The sequence below is a fragment of the Phoca vitulina genome, unplaced genomic scaffold (genome assembly GCF_004348235.1).
Source record: "Phoca vitulina isolate PV1807 unplaced genomic scaffold, GSC_HSeal_1.0 scaffold6, whole genome shotgun sequence".
NCBI lineage: Eukaryota > Metazoa > Chordata > Mammalia > Carnivora > Phocidae > Phoca > Phoca vitulina.
In genome coordinates this window covers 10,913,404-10,930,964 of record NW_022589709.1, presented here as the reverse complement: position 1 = coordinate 10,930,964, position 17,561 = coordinate 10,913,404, and positions in this window count along the sequence as shown.

The window sequence follows — 17,561 nt, the reverse complement described above, 5'->3', positions numbered from 1 at the left end:
CTTCCTTCCTTCCTTCCTTCCTTCCTTCCTTCCTTCCTTCCTTCCTTTTTCTGTTCTACCACTCCATCCTTCACAACTCTGTTCTTTCCAAATAAACTACCTATGCATAAGCCGTTGCCTCATTTTTGGCTTTGGGAGATGGGGGAAAACTCAGACTGAACAGTACTAACAATATTTTTTTCATTAGAAGGCATCTAAAGACACCAGTATTCTGATGTCTGGTTTCTAAATGACAGCATTCTTATGACTACTCTGCCATGCTGCAATCCATAAAAGCTAACCAAAGGGAAGAAACTGGGAGAGAAATATGTGCCTTTGAAACACTATTTGAACAACAAACACTTCAATTTAAAAATTTTAGTGGTAATGCAGATGTTGTTCTAACTAAAAAACCTATAAGAATTATTCTCAACACTGTATCCTACTGCAATTCATCTCACAAGGAACCTAAAATTCATAGAATCTCAGAATTCACATCCATAATATTCAGCACTTGCATATATCTTTGAAAGGTGATTCTCATCTCTGTTTGAACACTTCTAGCAACCTGCTGATTATTGGTAGGTTCTACAAGGTAAAAATATGGAGAAATGAATAAAAGAGTACCATTTACTGATACAGCCTCCCTTGAGTAAACAATTGACTTTGGGGATCTTATACAAGATCATATTTTAACAATTTTATTTATTTATTTATTTATTTATTTATTTATTTATTTATTTATTTATTTAGAGAGAATGGGGGGGGGCAAGGCAGAGGGAGAGATAGAACCTCAAGCAGACTCCATGCTGAGCATGGAACCTGACATGGGGCTCAGTCCCATGACCCTGAGATCATGACCTGAGCCAAAATTGAGCTGGATGCTTAACTGAGTGTGTCACCCAGGCGCCCCTACAAGATCATATTTTAAACATGATACTAGGTGTTCCTTTGTTAGGCTACCCAGGTTTGAATTTCTGCTTTAACTCTTACTAGCTTTGTGACTCTGGACAAGATACTTAACTTTTCTAAGCTTCAGGTTTCTCTTCTGACAAATGGTTATAGCAAAGCTTATTTTGTAGGGTTCTAGAGGGTTCTAAGTAAAAGTATTTGGAGAAAACACGGCAACTATGCCCAACATGTGGTAGGCACTAAATATATGTGACACATTTGAAGACAGGGAATAATTTTATTATCTAAAGAATAATAATAAATCATATTTCTGCAAAATGGAAAAAGAAAGGAAAAATTAGTTAAAAGATGCCAGACAGTTTTACTATGCAATTGAAATGCTACAATTTAAGAAGGATGGTATTTCAGTAAAGTGACTTTAGGTGTTCCAAATAATTCAAGTTCATTTCTTTAACTCATCTAATATAAGCATTATATTGCTAAAATTATATATATGTATATGTTTTATATTTATATATTCCCTGAAAATGTTACAACATTTTACTTTCTTTTGCATTGCATATACACAATCTAAGAAAAATTGGTTTATAAAATGTTTTACAGAGAGCTACACATCCATCTCCTATTAGAAAATATAACTAAACTAGAAAATTCAGTTAATAGAAATATAGTCTAAGCAAGCTTAAAAGTGGACAAAGGAAAGTATTTAAATCATAGTAGCTGGAACTCTGGACTGGGACTTGCAGTAGAAGATTCAATGGCTATTCTAAAGTCTGCCATTAATAATGTGGTTAGATCACTTAATTTCTCTAGGATTCAATTTCCTTTAGATCAAATCTAGTCTAAAACAAATGGGATGGGATTGATTATCTCTCAGGACCTTTGTAATTCTAAAATGTCATAATTCTATATTTTTAAGTTCCCTTTTTGCAAGATAGATCAAAGCATAAATAGACTGGTAAACTTTTCTTTGCACACAAGTGTGATTATGCAGCAAAATCATTTGCTCTTGACCTTGGTCTTGACATAAATAAAAATTCCATCACAGAAATCATAAAAAATCAGGAGTCCAGTTCACTATGAAGCATGCTGTGTTTCTTTTGAAAAAGACACATGACATTTGGTTTAGGTTTTCTAAAGCTGTGATAACATCAAAACCTGTAGAAGAACTTCACTAATGAGGATTTAGGGTTGAGAAAGGAGGAAATAAACTAGACAAAAAAGATTTGTGATTAGCACATCAATTTTTTGTACATAAGTAGGTGCTCTTGAAGTGCTTGAAGGAGTTTAAAAATGAATATTTCCATGAATACTTCAAGTGCTTTCTTGCTTCTGGCTTATACTTGTGTGTGTGGTGTGTGTGTGTGTGTGTGTGTGTGTGTGTATGTGTGTGAGAGAGAGAGGTTGAGGTGGGAGGTGGGGCAAAGGGAGAGGGAAAGAGAATTTTAAGCAGACTCCATGCCCAGCACAGAGCCCGATGCAGAGCTTGATATCACAACCGTGAGATCAGGACCTGATCTGAAATCAAGAGTTGGACACTTAACTGACCGAGCCACCCAGGCGCCTCTACTTCTGGTTTATACTTTTAATTCATATCAACACTGAAGAAAAGATGTTTTAAATAAAGCTGTTTCAACTTACTATTTAAAGACAAATGGTTCTTCAAATCTTTTTCAATTTTTGTTTATTCTGGTTTTGTGGACATCTAAATAAATGGGTTTGGGTTTGAGCTATAGTGTTAAAATATTGTTCAATGATATGTTCATAATTTAATAAAAAGCAAAACTAAGGGAAACATTCTTGTGTTTTGGAAAAATGCACAAAGAAGGGTTCTTTTTTTCTCAGGAAAAAAAAAGCAATCTTTGCAGTAAAAAGAAGAGAGGTAATAAAATATGACATGGCTTTCCCAATACCAAAATGGTTTTTTGCCACCCTGGATGGAAAAATTATTCAACAGATTTATGCTACTACCCCACAAATCTTTGAATCAGATTTTTTCCCCCAGATTTTTAATTATTACCTATGTGATTTTACATAAAGTAACTTTGAAAAGTTGGCAAAATCTTATGGGATAATAATGGCAAATGAACTTGCAGGTTATGGAAGGAACAGATGCCACCTATTGTTTGATATATTGGACGAATTAAATTCATGATTTAGTGGAAAGAGACCTTCTAAAGTTTCAGGAGATGAGTTCTAGTATCATAATGAGGCCAAGAATTAATTGGAAATTACTTAAATTTTTTCTTTTGCTTTTTTTAAATTGAGGGATAATTGACATAAGACAGTCTATTAATTTCAGGTGTACAACATAACGGTTTGTGTGTATTTGTATATCCTGCAAAATGGTTGCTGTAATCTGCTTAACATCAGTCACCACACACAGTTACAGAATTTCTTTTTTCTTGTGCTGAGAAATTTTAAGATCTACTCTCTTAGCCCCTTTCAAATATGCAATACAGTATTATTAATTATAGTAGTCATGCTATACATAATATCCTCATGACTTATTTATTTTATAACTTCCATCCCTGCTCCCTCCCTCTGGCAACCACCAATCTGTTGTCTGTATCTATGAGGTTTCTTTTTTTTATTTTTCCTTCAGATTATACATGTAAATGAGATAATATGGTGTTTGTCTTTCTCTGTCTGACTTATCAAATTTTGAAGACTCAGGAGTAATGTGTTCATAATGCTATGGTTGGTTATTTTATAGTATCATCAAAATTAAAGACAATTATAACATAATGTGTCAACACATTTTTTTTAATGTTGCACAAAGGAAAGTATCTACAATATGAAAAGCATGTGTTATATTACCTCTGTCAAGCCCCATAATTGGAACTCTGATCTTGGTATTTCATCATACAAGTGGAGATGTTTTTAAATAAAGCTGTTTCAACTTAATAGCATCTCATAACTCAAAATCAGCATTTCTTTAATAAAATGTAAATAATCACCTCAAAGGCAATGTGTATTTCATGCAGAACCCCAAAATAGAATTTGCATTAAACTGAAAATTGGTCCATGCTTCACCACACAGTAATTTGACCTAAAGATAACATTCTCATTCCCACAGCTACAAGATATGAGTTTCAGGCAATGAAAACATTTAAGAAGCACAATGTGGAGTATATTTTATAATGGAAAAATGTCTCTCTCAAGTTCTAATGTAACAAAATACGAAATCCATGGGCTTAGCAGTGTTAATCTAGGCTCTCACCACATGAACTGTGACAATAGAAATGGTAAACAGAAAAAAAATCTAGGAAATCAACATGTGTCATTTCACTTGATGCTTCATTTCTTGCTTAGTAATTTGTGGAATTAAGAGAAAAGGGACTGGGGTGCCTGGGTGGCTGGTTAAGCATCTGACTTTTGATTTCAGCTCAGGTCATGATCTCAGGGTCATGAGATCAAGACCTCTGTGGGCTCCTCACTCAGCAGAGAGTCTGCTTGAGATTCTCTCCCTCTGCCCCCCCCCCAAATAAATAAATAAAATCTTTAAAGAAGAGAGAGAAAAGGGACTTTGAAATGAATGTCCAAATATGGTGGTCCCATGAGGCCTTTCTTTTACTGTTGGCTTATGGACCAATACTGTTTGAAATGTATACTTGAGTGCTGGAGGAGAATGGACTGACCTTGCTAGTGGTGATGAGAGGATGTAGCCTATGAAACTGACAAGTGGTAGACACTCCTATTGGTTTTATTAAGGGAAGTGCAATCTATAACATATAGTGAAACACATGGAAAAGAAATTAAGGAAAGTCCAATGAAGTGAATGCTTTTAAGAGAATCAGCATGCAATAGAATTAGCTTTTATTTACCATTCACAATACATAAGTCAAGTACTCAACACTAGTTTCTTTGACTGCATCATGCAAAAAAGCACAAAACCTGCTGTCCATAAAAATCAAAACAGAGCCATATCTTATGGAAATGGTAAGTCCTTGTCAACCCAGCCTCCCCCTGCTGCCTGGTAATGAGAGCATTTGACACCACCTGACACTTCACACTCATGTAAAATTTCAATCACATCATACAAGTGATTCACAGATCAATCCCCACCCCCATGAAACCATTAGAGTGAGACAGAAAAGCCATCTTCAATGGGCTCAGTGGAGCAGAACACAACTAAATGTGATTCTTTTTTTTTGTTCCCCCCTGTACTGGAGTTGGGGCCTCATGAAAAAGGTTAGATGATTAGTAGTAACATTGAAGATGGTGGCTCTGACATGGCACTGTCACTCAGTACATTTTTCAGACATGTAGATGCAATACCAATAAGCATTACTTTAGAGTTGATCGTGTTTAAAAACACTAACCTTCACCTACATATACTTGTACCATGCTATAGCACTATGCCTGGATATAGTCCATTGAAAACAAATTACTTATTCAATATTAAGTTCAGAATGTTTTCTTTGGTGTTGCAAAATTCAATTTCTTGTTACTTCTTTTAGGTGGTTTAAAGAAATTTTAGGAAAAGAAAATAGCATTGTTTGGTGATAGGGTATATAATCCTATAATTAAACCCAATACTTGAAAAAAAAAACCAAAAAACCTCTATTGTCATGTGACATAATTGGAAAGTAATTTGTTGGGCATTCCTCTGCCAGAAAATTTGCCAATATTTTCCCCAGACATGACTCCTGGAATCCCTTAAAAGTTTTATTAGTTGTAAACAAATTGTTTTAAAGTAATATTTTGAATGGTAATATTGGCTGGAATAGCTTGAACTTGTAAACTCACTATAGTGAGTTTAGTTACAAGAATGTTTCTTACTGGATGATCAATTAACTACAGATATTGCTATTGCTATTTGGAAGTACAAACAGGAATGATTTCTATGTTTAAATAATTTGCATTGGCTGTATATTTCTGCTGAGTAAAAAACTGATACTTTTTTGTAATTCCCGGATGCAGCATCTCTAAGGGAGAAGGACTTTGTTACTATCCAAAAGAGGGGGTTACTTTGCTTTAATCAGAACCATACACAGATCCATTGAAGCTCATTATAGGTATTTATTTCTTAATAGGATTGCTCTGCTGCTATAGGAATCCATACATCTTTACCCAACTGGAGAGTGACTCCTGACTGGTGACTGGTGCCTATTTGGATGCCTCGCTGTCTCTGAACATGTCATCTGCTCTCTCTACAGTTCTGTTCCTTCTAAGGCCTCTCAGAGACTTAATTAGAGCTCTAGTATGGCAGGAATGTTACCTGGGTGAGTACAACTGAACTTCTGGTTACTTTTGGTATAAGGTAGTAGTTGTGAAGAAGAATTCAAAAGATAGAATATCCAGATCTGAATCCTGGTTCTGAAGAAGTCTTCATGTGCAAGTCTGTTGCCGTTTTGAAATAGTTTCTCAAAAGTATATACCAAGTAGTAGCATTTCTTGGCTCAGGATATGCAAATGTTCAACTTGACTAATTGATGCTATTGCACTAACTTCCAAAGTCATTGTATCAGCAGATATGTACATCGCTGTTGGATGAGAGTACCCACTGTTCCGTATCTTTGACAACCCTTGATATTGCCTGACTTTTTGACTCATGCTTATCTGGAGGGAATGATGGTTTTAATATAATAAGGTTAATATGGTTGAACAACTTTTCATATGCTTATGAGCCATCTGCATTTCCTTTTTTGTGTGTGTATTTCCACTCATTTCTTTTCCCCATTTTTCCATTTCATTGTTTGCCTTATCTCATTGAATCATTTGAGTTCTTTACATATTGGGTAATTCACACAAACTTCCAGAAGTTCAGTTTCCTTGCATTAAAATGAGGATAATATTAGGATTTAATTGTTAGTCATGAAGAATACATGAGCTAATAGATTTTAAAATGCTTAAAATACTGTCTGGCATAAACTGAAAATATGTTATTAATGAGTAAATATCTGCTATGACTAATTCTCTTCTATGAGATGTATTAGATAAAAAAAGTAATTAATAGCTAGAATAAAGTTGTATGAGAATTCCAATGTACCAGCCTATCTTTCCACGTAGAGTATAGAAAGTCACAAGAGAATGTTGCTCCCACCCAAACAATAAAAATAAACTAAGTAACATACATAAGTCCAGTTTATTAAAGACTGTTAGAAAGCAGGAGTCACAAAGTAACGAAATAAAATAAAAATCCAAAAAAATGCCAAACTACTTCTAAGACAAAAGAAAGCCATTTCTGTTCTCCTCCTTGACAGAGAACCAGAAAGAGGGGGAAAACTCCATAGATGTGGGTAAAAAGCATCTAAATTTGTAAGAACAGTTAAAGTTGGAATCTATACTGGTATGCCCATTTACAATCCTGGGAACTCCAGAAACTGAAATCTGTACCCACACTCTTTTTTGACAGGCCTTCACCAAATGTTTATGAGAAAAGCTGGAGGCAGTGTAGAACAGCTGAAAGAGGCACTTTCTGAGGCACCAGCACATGGATCCCTAATATCTGAAAGTGGAGTTGAGAACTTTGAGAAACTGCAGATAATTCAGTCCTTGCACTAACTAGAAGCTGTCACAGAACCTGCTCAATGGTGAGGGTATGGATTTAGAACTGAAAGAAACCTTACGGACACTCTGAGCCTCATCCCGTGAGTATGAAGCAGTGACGGTCCATGGCTGCAGAGCTGGAGGTGGGGCATGAAAATCAAAAGAGATCTTTCTGAGGCAGAGGCACACAGGGCCTATTGAAGTGTGAAGGGAAAGCAGGAAGCAAGAAGTTTGAGGGATGTCTCGCAGGTACTTGATGCCTTTCACTGTGTACTGGGCAAGAGTAATCTACAGGGAGGAGAGACAGGATGAAAAAAAAAAAAGGAAACACTCTAGGCATTCATACCCTCTATCAAATAATTTTAAGCTCATGGTGAAATGAATCTAACTAAAGCAACATAAAGTCCAGACTTATTTCAAATACAGATTAGACTGGAACTAGATTGGCAACCCATATACTAATGTTTGGGTGGAATTATTTACAATCTTTATTTATGTTAGACATTCAATAAAAAATTATGAAATATACAAATTAGCAAGAAAATGTGATCCATCATCAAGAAAGGAAATGAATTAGACAAGATATGTTAGAATTTTTAGAGAGTAGCTTTGAAATAAGTATGATGAATATGTTGGAGAAGGTTCACAACATGCAAAAGCAGATGGAGAGATGAAAACCAGAAAAGGACCTAAATGGCAATGCTAGAAATAATGGGAAAAAAAAAGTGATAGAGATAAAATTCCTTTGGTGGGTTTATCAGCAGACAGAGAAAGTATTGGATGAGATTGGTGAATGTGAAGACAGATCAATACAAGCAAACAAAAGAAGGATAAAACAGTACACAATATCTGAAAGATACTATCAAATAGTCTAATATATACATATTTGGCATCATAGATAAAGAAGGGGGAGAAAACAGGACAGATGAAATACTGAAGAGATAATGGGCATGAATTTCTCCAACATTATGAAAGAAATCATCCCACAGATTTAATAAGTTTGGTAAACTACAAACAAGATAAATACAAAGAAACCCAAATCAAGAACATCATAGTCAAACTACTGAAAAGCAAAGACAAAGAGAAAATCTTGAAATCAGCCAGAGGAAGAAGACACATTACATACAGGAAAAAATGATGAGACTGGCAGCTGACTTCTAATCAAAAACAAAATGACATCTTTAAAAAGCTAAAAAAAAAAAAAAAGGAAATTCTATACTCAGCACAAATATGCCTTAAAATTGAAGGCAAAATAAGACATTTCAGAGCCAAAATATGGACAAATTTTCTCCAATAGATATGCCCTACAAGAAATAAAAAAAAAAAATTTCTCTATCCTGAAGGAATATGCTATCAAAGAGAAAATCAATTTTTCAGGATGGAATGACAAACATCTAGGGTAACTACATCAATAAATATAAAGGGACTTAGATAGATAGATAATTTTAAATCTCTTTTATTTTTTTAAATTTATTTATTTGAGAGAGAGAGAGAGAGAGAAAGGGCATGGGGAGAGGGAGAGGGAGAGAGAAACTTTAGCAGACTCCTTGCTGAGCTTGGATCCTGACACAGGGCTTGATTCCACAACCATGAAACTCCAGACCCTGAGACCAGGACCTGAGCTGGAACCAAGATTTGGGCGCTCAACCAAAAACACCACCCAGGGGCCCCTTAAATCTCTTTTAAAGACTATTGACTGTGTAAGTGTTAATAATGTGATATGGTATTTATAGCATATTTTAAGGTAAACTACATGAAAACAAGAGGACAAAAGGCAGGAAGGTAATAACTAAAATATATCAATCATTGTAAGATTATTACTAATTGGTAAAATAGAATTTTTTGAAGTCAGACTGATAACTTAAAGAAGTACATTGTAATACCTAGAGTACCAATAAAAATAATATAAAAATCCATGACTAAACAATCAATAGAAGAAAATTAAACACTCAGTCTATTCTATTCAATAAAATAAGCAAGAAAGGAGAAATAGAGGGATAAAAAACAAACAGAAGAAAAAGAAATCAAACTTGATATGAGACTTGAACCTAAATGTATTATATTAAATATAAATAAACTCAAATTAAAAGAGAGATATTGTCAAAGTGGATGAATAAGAAATACTTAACTATATGTTTTTTAGAAGAAATACAATTTACACATAAAGATACAGATATGTTGAAACTAAAAAGAAAGGAAATGTTATGTCATGCAAAAATTATTTAAAAAGCTGGTGTGGCTATATTAAAAGCAGACTTCAGGATAGAGAATATTATCAGAAGAAAAGAGAAGCATTTTGAATTATGAGTTAAATCATCAAGAAGACATAATAATCTTAAATGATAATAATAATCTTGAGTGTGTTTACCTAATCCCACATTTTTCAAATACATGAAACAAAAATTGACAGAATTGAAGGGCTGAATTGAAAAATTGTTCAGTTTCAGAACTTAACCTGGTTCTTTGAGAACTGATAGAATCAGAAGCTAAAATATCAGAGTATAGGTGATTCAAACAACACTATCTGAACCCATCAACACTCTTATGTATCATCAATAGAATATATATCCTCAATTTTACATAGAACATTTGCTAAGATAGAGTATATGCTCAGCCATAAAAAAGTCTTAATAAATACCAAGGATAATAAACCTACAGAATAAATTTGCTAAAAACAATGATATTTGAAGCACATAATAGGAAGTCATTTGAAATATTTAGGAATAATTTGAAAATTAAGTAACAAACTTTGAAATAACCGATGGGCCAAAGAAAAAAATCTCAAAGGACAGTCTTAAAAACCTGAACTGATGGGGTGCCTGGGTGGCTCAGTCAGTTAAGCATCCAACTGGGCACGGAGCATGCTTAAGATTCTCTCTCTGCCTCTCCTGTCTCCCTCCCTCTCTCTCAAAAAAAAAAAAAAGAAAGAAAGAAAGAAAGAAAGAAAAGAAAAACGCTGAACTGATGGACACTCAATAAAAACACAACATATCAAAAGCTATAGGATAGCGCTAACATAGTCTTTAAAGGCAACTTTGTAAAATAGCAAAACAGTGGGTAAAATCAACAAAGACAAAATTTGGTCCTTTGAAATGTTTAATAAAATTTGTAATCCTTAGTAAGACTAATTTAAAAAGAAAAAAAACACAAACTATAAATATCAGGAATTAAAAAAGATATCATACAGATTACATAGATATTAAAAAAATAATTTACTTATGCCAATAAATTTGATAACCTAATAAAATGGACAAATTTCTTATAAAACAGAACTTAGCATAACTGATACAAGTAGAAAATCTAACAAGTTCTCTAGCCATTATTTTTTTAATTTAGAAACTTCCAATAAATTTAAATAGAGCCCTCCTAAAAATTAGGATCACATAAAATAATGTAAGCTACACACTAGAATATGTAACACTTGCATATGGCAAAAGGGAACACTAAATAATTAAGTAACAATGAAATTTATATGCCTATATCTGTATATCCTAAGGGCATTATGCCACCAACTGTATTTTATTTTCCTAGCCTAGGGCTGTTGGGTAAGACAAGGGGAAAGAGGAAAATAATATTCATTTGATATATATAGTATACTAGGCACTATGGCATAAATTTTGAATTGGAAAGGCAAATGATTTCTATAAGGAAATAATACATTATTTTCTGTTTTTTCTTGAGACTTGAGATCCTGAAAATCCAATTCAGTTTAGTATATGGGAAGACAACATGAAATTTTGAAGACAGGTGATGAATTTGTGAGCACCTGCCACTCTTAAAGCTCAAAAAGATCCAATAATTTAGATGAGGACTTACAGCTGTTAGGGTAAATGGAAGATTTAGACCTAAGTCTACCTGATTCAAAAGCTTGTATTTTTTCAATATGCCAATACTATAACTTGTTTGGTAACTACTGATGATAAGTATAACCATCTGATCTACCTTCCAATTTTCAGAACTTCTTCATAACTTATTATAGTATACTGTGTGTAGTTTAGGTAATATTGTAGACCAAGCCACTAATTTACTCTTTGATTCATCTTACTACAGTAAATATATAACAAATAGCATCAAATATTATATGTAGTTTACATTAAGTTCTGAAATAAAAAGAACCTCACTAGAAATAAGGAGACCTTTGTTTTTATGTAATCTTTGACATTTATAAATAAATCTCTCAGACTAAGTTACCTGGTTTTCAATACTTTAGGGTAAGGAATTCAGAAGCCCTGAAGTCTGTGTTTGTTTCCATTTGGGAAATCATGTTCTTAAAATATTCACAAATAAATACAACACCACCAATGACAACAAAAAGTTAAAAAAAAATCACAAGAATCAATTAAGCTCAAGGTCTTTTTGGGTTCAGGAATTACTGTAGAATATGAAAACTGAAATTCATCAATCCACAAATACTTTCTGAGTGTCTACCATGTGAAAATGGTAAACAACAATAACAACAAACAACAACAGTAGCTAATACATACATAGGTTAGATGATTCACTGGTCTAACTTTTTGCATATGTTAACTCATTTAATCATCACGACTATCCCAAGGTATGGGTACTATTATCACCATTTTACAGATGAGACAATTGAACCTCAGAAATGTTAAGTAATCTACTCAAAATTTCATTCTAAGTGACATGGCTGGAAATCAAACTCAGGCTCTCTGACTCCAGGCAGAGAATGTGCTCTTAATCAAATGTTGTATAAAGACTTTTTTTTCTATTCTAAAGAAGCTTTAGTAATAACATAAAAAATAGAAGCAAACATTAAAAGTACATATCAAAATGATTTGGTAAATGTTTCATGATCTTAAAGAAGGAGATCGTTAGGGCTAAAACTTTTCAAAGTGGCACTATAGAGAAGTACTTCAATTTGGCCACTAGCAAAGAGTAAGACTTGGATAGGTAGAGAGTCAAAGTTCTAAATAGCTAAAATTTAGACATTTAAAAAATACTTTAGCTTCTATTCATTCTGCTTTAGCTTGACTGAACTTCAGATGATTGGATATCTGTGTGTTTCAGGATAGGGAAATGAATATTACTCTTCTAAGAAAGGATGGATGTTTATAAGGATGAAATTTCCTGAGTTTTTGTTTGTTTGTTTGTTTTAATGGTGGGTCTTTCTCCCCACTGGTATATTTTAATAAACTAACTTGAAGAATAATAGTTGAACTAGAATTTCAGGGTAATAACTCTCTTGTCTCTAATAACTTGGCATTCATATGTTGGGGTTCAAAGAAATACATGAAGCTTCCACTATATAAAGGAAGCTTTATTCCCTTTAAGGAACCCCACCAAGTGAAATCTTTTTTTTTTTTTTTTATTATGAGTTACTCATTTCTTTACTCATCGGTGGTAGGTTTGGCTAATGGGTACTAGGTAAGAAAAACTGGGAAGCCTCCCACCCTCCTTTCCCACAACAAGTATTTGTCCTCATCCAAGGATCTATAAAACACCTTCACATCACTTTCCTTCAGTGTCAAATGCAAATACTATAGGAGAGGCTTTTACATTTAGTAAGTGTAGTTTAGCAAAAATAGCTTTTCCAGGCCATTTTTCTCTGGACCACAGAGACATGAAAAAAAAGTGTCCTGGGCTTAGTGCCAGGTCTGCCCCTATGTTGTTAGGATCAAACTAGTTAATAACTGTGAAAGTGCCTTGTACACTCTGAAGGTCTACATCACTGATTGTTAACCTTTGGGGACCATGAATTCCTTTGTAATCATGACACAAGCCACAGACGATTTATATAAGAAGAATGCACACATGTACACATCACCACCACAAGCAGCCACAGAATTTTGCATATAATTTCAGGGGATTTGTGGACCTCTCCACAATAGCTAGGTGTTCCATGGACCCGAAGTTAGGAAACTTAGGCCTACAGTAATATGAGATTATTATTATTTTAAAGATTTATTTATTTATTTATTTGAGAGAGAAGGAGAGAGAGAGAGACAGTGCACGCGGGTGGGGGGAGGGACAGAGGGAGAGGCAGAGAGAATCCTCAGGCAGACCGCATGCTGAGTGCGGAGCCGGACATGGGGATTGATCTCATGACCCATGAGATCATGACCTGAGCCCCGAAACCAAGAGTCAGATGCTTATCTCACTGAGCCACCCAGGTGCTCCAAGATTATTATTTTAAATTGTAAGGAGGGATCTTCTAAAAATGCAGCACAGGGTTCAATTCTCTACTCAACTTCTTCTTTCTCCTTTTTTGGTTATCTAATTACATACCAATTTTCTTTTCCTTTTTTATTATTACTTCAGTAATAACTTTATAATTAAAAAACAATTACTGTAATTAAATTACTGAATTTAATTTTATATTATTGACATCTAATATCAATGTTACTTTCAATATTGATATATTAACTTGCTCAAATGGATGTTGTTAAGGTTGACATTTAATTTTTATTTGTTATCACCATTACCACCACTGATCATTTGCAAGAATTTTTATTTTATTATTCTCTAGTTTTATTTTTTTTAAGTTTATTAATTTATTTAAGTAATGTCTACACCCAACTTGGGGCTCAAACTCACAACCCTGAGATGAAGAGTCAGATTTTCTTCTGACTGAGCCAGCCAGGTACCCCAATTTTTCTAAGAATTTTTAAATAACTAACCAAATTTAGAGACTTGAATTAGCTGATTTAACATTTCAATGACTCAAACATTATTTTCCATTCTTATTTATAATTATACATCTGGAAAATATTTTCACTGATGGTTATTTAAAAAAAAACTGGAAGTATGATTGTGCAATAAAAATTAAAATGGATTATATTTTTAATGGTTCTCTTCCCTTCTCTCTTTCTTAGCCCTACATACACTCACATTGATACCCTGTCTCTCCCTTTCCAGCACGCTGACATTTTAAAGCATTAATGGAATCAGACACTTCTTGTGTTGATAGGATATATATTTTGATAGTTTTTTTTAATGTAATTTGATAACTTCACTAAGAATTCTCAGACATTTCTGCATTTCATCTTCTACTAGATTCCAGTTTAAAACAATCAACTAACCTACCTGGCTTGTTTGTTGGCCCAGTTTAAGTTAAAATTCCTTTCACAAACCTCTGCCCATCTCTCCACTATGGCATTTTGATTTCATTTGAAACTTAGAGTCAAAAATTATAATAACTTATTACATGTCATTGTGACTACTGGCTAAGCACTCTGAAATAAAAATATATATAAGTATACCAGCACAATATAAATTCTTCAAGTTGTAGATGGATGGAAAAATCTAAGTGAAAAAAATAAAATCACAAAATAAAAGAATTTTTATAAGGATTTTTGAGGGATGGAAAGATGGCCTTTCCAAACTTGAGGTCTAAGTAATATTGTTTCTTGTGAAAAGCAAGTTGTAATCTCATTAATATAATGTACCTATACTTAAATGGGTATAAGAGAAAAGTATGGGAAGAATACTGTAAAAATCAAGGATGAGATCAGTGTTGGAAAGGGTTGCAGCAGATATTTATAACATATGTGATGCATTTCTACATTGTTTGCATTTGTTACAGTGGTATTACCATTTGTAATTAGTAAAAGCTGGTAACAATAACAAAGGAGCAAAGGTTATTCCTTCTTTATCATGACTACTTTTGTTCAACTTTACAAAGCAATAAAATATTCTCAAATATATTTTTACCTTTCAGTGCAATGCTTCTCATGTTTTTACATGAGAATGAGCAGCTTGCCTTGCCATTTTAAGATTATGAAATAGATAGAATAATACATATAATGGAGGCCAGTGAGGTATCTTTGAGCTAGAAGGAGAGTCAAATGTTATAGACTGTCAACTACACACACAGTGTTTTCAAGGGTGGTACTAACCTTACATATGAAAGACAGCATTATGGATCATGTGATTTAAGAAATCCAAAGTAGTCTCAAAAAGAGACAAAAGGAACTTTAATTTCATCCCAGAATTTTAAATGCAGGACTTTAATTACATTGACATTATTATGTCATCAGAAGAAATTTATTTTCAAGGAATTAAAGATTTTTGATTCTAGATATACATTGTCATAGATCTAAATGACACCTGTGCCATCAAAGAGCATAGGCATAAATCAAATGAAACACAGTTTGTTAAAGTATTTTAAAAAGAATAAAACCTGATAAAATATTTATAGATTTATATATTTTTGGATCCATAAAACAAAAAAAAATCTTAGATACTTTGATTACTGATGGCATATACTTGATTTGTCCAGAATATTAAAAATAGATTGGCTGGTAAATACATTTATATAAATCAATCCTAAAATGTCTGTCCAACATTAAAATTGATGAACATGGCATTCAGGCAAATGCAACCAGCCATTGGGGAAGAGCACATCTTGGCTTCTGTTGCAATACTGAAAAACTGGACTATGCTGTGTCCAAGTCATGAGCCTTTTGGCAGTGGAAATTTCACACACACACACAAAAAAAGATATTGGCTTGGGAAAATAATTCTAGTTCTTTTTCCATAGACAAATTCATGAACTAAGTAAAACGTCAGATTGTTCACTCCCATTGAAAATGCTATCTATCTAGAAAGGTAGCTACCCAGTAAACTGTGTATCTTTTAAAACTTAAATGCACTTAGGAAACCCTGTTCATGAACTGCCAGAATTATATAGGACACCTGTTTTCAACTATCGAGTCCGTTAAGGTTTCAAATCAGCAGCTTCAAGACTGTCATGTATTTTGGATAAGGACTAGGCAAAACATCACTCAGCCAACATGGTAATCTGATATTGATAAAGAGCCATAGCTTTGGTCATGGTAGGTGGGGGAATTTGAGTAGGAGGAAGATTGGACCCCACTACATGTTTGTGATTGTGTTGGCTAATCCAAAGTATAAAAGACATTCTCAATATTTTGCCAAAATTCAGAAGACCTGAGAGAATTCTAGACTCAATACCCTCGATGAACACAGAAAAAAACCTCTGGAATTACAGAGAAGAATAGTAATGAGATTGGTTCATTCCTTTGGGCAAGGATGGATTTTGGATGAACTGTGTATGCACTTGGTGGTCACAAATACACACTGAGTCCCTTCTAATTACCTTAAGTTGGTTTGACCATATAAATTCATGTTCTTTGTCCTTCAAAGTGGTTGAAATAAGAAATTTACTAATAACTGACCGTTAGAAATATTTTTAGGGTGGCTAACATGTAATCTTGCTATAGATAATGTAGCTAATATGTAACATGTAGTAGCTATAGATAAGCTTTAAACTTTCAACCCTTTGTTCTGGCTGTAAAATGTCAGTTGGACCCATTTTGGTGCTTTTTATTACTGCATCAAAACCATGCTGTGAATTTGTAGCTGCCATAAATGCTTAATGTAAGAGCTCATTGTGCAATAAAGTGTCAGAACACTGTTTTTAAACACGTTTTTAAAGCAACGTTTTACAGCTTACATTTTTTCCCACTGTGTACTATAAAAAGTACAGATTTTCAATGTCACATTCATAAGAAATGCATAATCGTTCCTGGGAAAGCCAAGTATGGTGAGAATTAAATGATTCCTCTTCAACCTTTTTATAAACCCTGCTTTTTCCACCTCTTCTGGCAAGACTGCTCTGTCTTCCTCAAAGGAGAGAACTACAGCCTTGGACGAACATAAAGTATTCAGAGATTAATTTGGGTGTTTTGATCCTCAAGTGATTTAAACCTTTAAACATGAAGATGAACACAAAGAGAAACAGAGAGATGTGGATCTCCCAGTTTTCATCTCAGGTTACCTTGCAATATCATAAAATTACTTTATTATAAGTTACCACCCAAAATATGCAAACTCTCTCTCTCTCTCTTTTTTTGAAAGACTGTTTTTCTTCCTTATTGCAGTTGGACTTTTATTTTAATCTGAAGCCTCCCTTTCTGCCATTTTACCAACATTCTCATTCTCTTACAGTTAAAAGAATTACTTTATTTCACCTGGTAGTCAACTTGAGCATCAATACAACCTTGAGTATACCTTGTGAATTTTTCTTATTTTTCTAATTGTTTTCCATTCTTGAATTAACTGTCAGTACTCGTGGCCAAAGTCTTCTAGCAGCCAAACTGAAGTTCTATTAGAAAGAATTTTTACTGTAAGCCTCAGCCAGCCCTTGTGGGGCAAAAAATTGTTAATTCTAAACTGAAAAGTATCACAAGATT